Source organism: Panthera pardus, unplaced genomic scaffold, assembly GCF_024362965.1.
Source record: "Panthera pardus isolate Hobbes unplaced genomic scaffold, ASM2436296v1 HiC_scaffold_10, whole genome shotgun sequence".
NCBI lineage: Eukaryota > Metazoa > Chordata > Mammalia > Carnivora > Felidae > Panthera > Panthera pardus.
In genome coordinates, this window is record NW_026526655.1 from 16,537,124 (window position 1) to 16,542,364 (window position 5,241).

Sequence of the window (5,241 nt, forward strand, 5' to 3'; positions counted from 1 at the left end):
CAGCTGAGGTCATGATCTCACGGTTGGTGAGATTGAGCCTCTTGTTAGGCTCTGCGCTGACAGCATGAAGCCTGCTAGGGATTCTCTCGCTCTCTCACTCTCTCCCTCCCTCTCCCTCTGTCTCTCCCCCGCTTGTTCGTGTTCCCTCTCTCTCCAAATAAATAAATAAACATTTAAAAAACTTTCTCATAGGCCTGTATGCATCAGAAAGAAAAACATCATAGATATGGAGTTTGATGTTATCTATGGTTTCAGATGTCCACTGGGGGTTCTCAGAATGTATCTCCCGTGGATAAGAGGGGACTACAGTAGTCTCAAGAGCATTTTTAGTGATATAACCTGTCTTCTGTAACATCCTCCGTTCTATACCCTCTCTAACGTCTTTGCTACTGATCCAAGTGACCAGCTACCCATCCTTACCACAAGCTTTTATTCCTGGATCCTTGAGAGTGCATTGGGGTCCAAGAGTATCCCTAAAAGATGGTCCCAATGTTAATAGTGACATGTCTATGTGTGTTTTCATGGGGAGAAAGCCCATCAATTTCATCAACTCCTACGTGAATGTGGCATACAAAAATAATAAGGGCCATGGTTTTAAGGGTGAATGCTCTCCTCATTACACCATTTCATTAAACAAACTATCAATTGGCTGAGCCCCTGTTAATTGAAAATCAGTCCCAAGACTTATTACAATGTATTAATGAAAGCCCTTAAGCGCAGCTGGCTTCAGAGAACGAGAGCATGCTGTTCAGTGTTATCAGAGACATTTTAAAACAGATCTTGAAATAAAAAGAATCTGGGGTATGTAAAACAGGGTATTTTGTGTTTCTTTCTCAGTTAAGTATCTCTCGAGATTCAGCTGTATTAACATGTAGTCAATAAGATATTTGTGAGACTGACTGGGCTTGGTATTTTCTGTCCCACTTGTTTAACAAGACAGAAAGTCAACTGTATTGGAAATATATCTATATCTATAAATATATGGAGAGAGACGTCTTACGGGGACTCGGCTCATGGATTTATGAAAAGCTGAGAAGTTCCATGATCTGCAAACTGGAGACCCAGGGAATTCAGTGGGGTAGTTCCGTTCAACTCCAACAGCCTAAGCACCAGCCACACCAAAGGCGTAAATCCCAATCTGTGGGCAGGAAAAGATGAGATGTTCTATCTCAGAGAGTTAAGGCAGAAAACAAGAGGGGAATGCTGCCTTTCTCTGCCTATCATTCTATCCAGGCCCTCAACATATTGGATGATGCCCACCCACACCCGACAGGGCATTCTATTGAATCTACCAATTTAAGTGCTATTCTCAACCAGAAACACCCTCACAGACACATCCAGAAATAATGTTTAATTTGGACCCCCCCCCAACCCCGCCCATGACCAGTCAGGTTGACACGTAATTAGCCGTCTCAGCGACCAATATTCTCCCCTAGGTTTTCTAGAATGAGCTGGCAGAATGGTATCAAAATTGCCACATGTCACCTGAAAAATAATTTTGAGACTGATTTCAGTGCAGTGTCATATGAGACGTTTGTATTATTTAGGGTCATGAAGGCTAGCTTCTGTAATAAATGGCCCCAGATTTTCAGGGCTTAACACGCTCCAGTGTTGTTTCTAGCAAACGTCATCATAGCCTGATGAGGATCCAGAGGATCTTTCTGGCAACTTTGCAAACAGTGACGTGGATCCAAGCTCCTTTCCTGCTGTGAGGCTGCCATTTCAATCTGTGGCATCTAAGGACACCACCTAAGAGAATGTAGATGATTGTTGTATGGCCAGGCTTGGAAAGGGCTTGTATTTCTACTTCTCTTATCTTATTGGCCAAAACATCACATGGGCCGAAGCTACTGTTTGGAGGCCGGAAATAAGAATCTTGTGTGCACAGGAAGAGGAATTAAATCAGCTGAGCAGCTAGCCAGTCTCCACCACAAGTACAAAGGAGCACCGTGCACCAACGGGAGGTCAGGGAAGGCTTCCTGGGGAAGTCAAGTGCATCTATAAGCATTGTTTGATTTTCTCCCATAAATGTGTCTAATGCTCATTTCCCCAGAAATGCAGAGAAGCGTGAGCAATGTTCAGACTTGCCATCACATTTGCATTCTTGTCCTCGTCTACCCAGATACTTCAGCGATAACATTTTTCTTTCTATAACACAGATCGCTATGCTTTCTCCAGTCACAGCTTTCTGTTTATATACAAAAGTTTCTTCCTTTTCAGGTTTTTAATTGCCTTAGCCACTCAGTGCTCCTAGGATGAGGCAAGGGAGTGGGGAACATAGAAAAACCCCTAATCCTGGGCAAGCGATTTGCAGCATTATTTTTCCTCTGAATAACGATACAACTAGATACAACTAGAATGTGCAAAACCATAACACCTGAACCCCTGGACATTGATCGGATGGGCAAGACCTTAATTAAAGTCCTTCCCGAAGCATCCTAAGAACTGGCACTAAAGCTCAGGCTTACAGGGTTCCATCCCCTTTCGTATTTTTGAACACTTACCTACATGCCAGACATGGATTACGCTCTGTTTGTTTCAATGCAACTGCCTGTGTCTGAGATGTAAGGCCTCATGCGTTCATTTCATGGTTGAAAAATACTAACGTCCAGATCGGTCAGACAATTAGTTCAAGGCCACCTTGCTGATAGGGCTGGAATTTGGGATTTAAACACAAGTAGTTGGACTCCAGCAATTTGCTTGTAACTTCTGCATCACCCTGACCCATGTATGATAAACTCAATCCGATTGAGCAGCTTTCCAGGCGGGTATGTTCCAGCTTGATATTCATGCCACAAGCCATTGTTAGCAGGTAAGCGTGCCTTCTTCTTTTAAAATATTTATTTATTTTGAGAGAGGGAGAGAGAGTGAGAGAGAGAGAGAGATAATGCAAGTAGAAGAGGGGCAGAGAGAGGGGGGAAGACAATCCCGAGCAGGCTTCACGCTGTTAGCACAGAGCCTGACCCAGAGCTCGAACTCACAAACCATGAAATCATGACCTGAGCTGAAACCAAGCGTCCGGTGCTTAACCGACTGAGCCACTCAGGCGCCCCCCCTGGTGCCAGTACATTCTTTCTTAAGCACTGCTTACCCCTTCTGTTGCCAGATGGCTTATTTTTGATCGGTTTGTCATGTTGATTTTTGTTTTTCTTTTGGTAAGCTCTAGTTGAAAGAAACTGTAACTGAAATACAGTGTTCACCTTACGCACTGTGTTTTGTAAGAATTGATCTCCAAAGTCTACTGTTCACTTAAAAGCAGAGTGTCGTCTATTATCACTAAAATACGACTAGCTGAAACGGAGTGGGGGAGGAAGTAGTGATTTTCTGTAATAATCACGTTTGTGTTCCAGGCATAAAAATCATGGACGGTGGCACTTCTCAAGAGCCATTCTTCACTTTGATGACAGTGTGTGACAGAGAGGCTGACCATTAACCAAATAGAAACAAAAGACGGCCCCACGCACAAGAGAAAAATGAACGAAAGTGGAGCCTGAGCAGCACGTAATCACAAAGTACGCAGATTTAACGTGAACTCCACCTTGGCTGCCCACTCCCTCTGGCGACCTTGAGCAAATCATCTCCCCGAAACTAAGTTTACTCACCTTTGAAACGAGAGGAAGAATTCTCTACTTGGTCAGGGTCTTGCAAGAATTCAGTGTCATCAATTCTGTAAGAAGCAGGAGCTGCAAACATGGGTGTCTACGCAAGCCAGCTAGGTCACGTGAATGTCGGTGCGGTCCAAATGTACACGAGAGTATATGTTTTTTTTTTTTTTTAATTTTTTAATGTTTGTGTATTTTTGAGCAAGAAAGAGAGCCAGAGCACGAGCCGGGGAAGGGCAGAGAGAGAGGGAGACACAGAATGCGAAGCAGGCTCCAGGCTCCGAGCGGTCAGCACAGAGCCCAATGCGGGGCTCGAACTCATGAACCGTGAGATCATGACCTGAGCCGAAATGGGACGCTTTACCCACCGAGCCACCCAGGTGCCCTGAGAAAAACGCATATTTTGATAAAACATTAGACGGGTAAGACGTTCATGAATATTATTCAGTGGATGGTACAGGTTGGGGCAAGAAGGGTTCTACAGCCAATTAAGATGGGGAAACCGTGATGCATCCCATCACCCTCTTTTGGAGATTCATAAAGCACATTGGCACATTGAGGGCTTTGAGAAGTCCTGCTGTGAAGAAAACTGCTTTTGCCAATTTAACGTAGCATTTTCCAAACACATTTGAAAACGAAACCCTCTTCATGTCTCGTTGGAACGAAGTCCTCTGTCTATCCTTTGGGATTTCAGATGAGGACTGAAGGAGAGAAAAGCAAAGGGATGCACCCCCTGAAGTACAGATTTTAGCTCAAGTTTCCTGATCCCCAACACACCACGCATTCTACCTTCACCACCCAAGGCATATTCCAAGAAGTACGTACTTGCACTGGACTCATGACCAGGGCTAAGATGTCTGACTTCTTCTAGTCCTAGTAAAGAACCAAAGAGATTTTGGCAAAGCAAAAATGCACGACACGCTTCAGTCACCAACCTAAGACGTGTAGCTACACCGTGGGCTCTGGCCTCAGTTAGTTCACCCTTCCCTTTGGAGGAAGTGCCTTCAGCCATGGACGGCTCCCCGTTGAAGGGGTAATAGACCCCTGACATATCTTGTTTCTGGCGATCGCCCTGAACATAATTCTTTGTTTACAGTGCTGTTGTAGAAAACTTGATGAATACTTAGGAGAAAATAGAATTAGGACCTAAGGACCCAGTTAAAATCAACTTAGTAGAACATAGTCATTGCTTTGTGTAGAGCTGGAAAAGATAGCCATGAGAGAAAGTGGCTTAAACATACACCAGAGAAACTATATATTATACACATAATATGTAAGAGGCAATTATGGCCTAGTAATCTGCAGTATGTCACTACCTAGCAATCAGATTGACGGATTCTAATGAGACCCATGTTGTTTGTAATCAGACTGGCATTGCTTATTCAGAGCTCTATTCCGTAAGATGCACTTTTAAATGGCTCAGATTGCACCAGATGCTATAAGAAATAGCGTTCCGTTTTATTCCATTACCAGCATTTTTCCCTCTTCCAATTAGCATAATTTAAAATCAGCCCGAGGCAAAATGTGCCGGGCTGAAAAGTTGCGAAGAAGTTCAAGAAATACTTGAAAAGAAAAAGGCAAAAAGACACGCATGCACAACAATTTTTTTTTTTTTTTAAATTTGGGCAAAAGAACATTA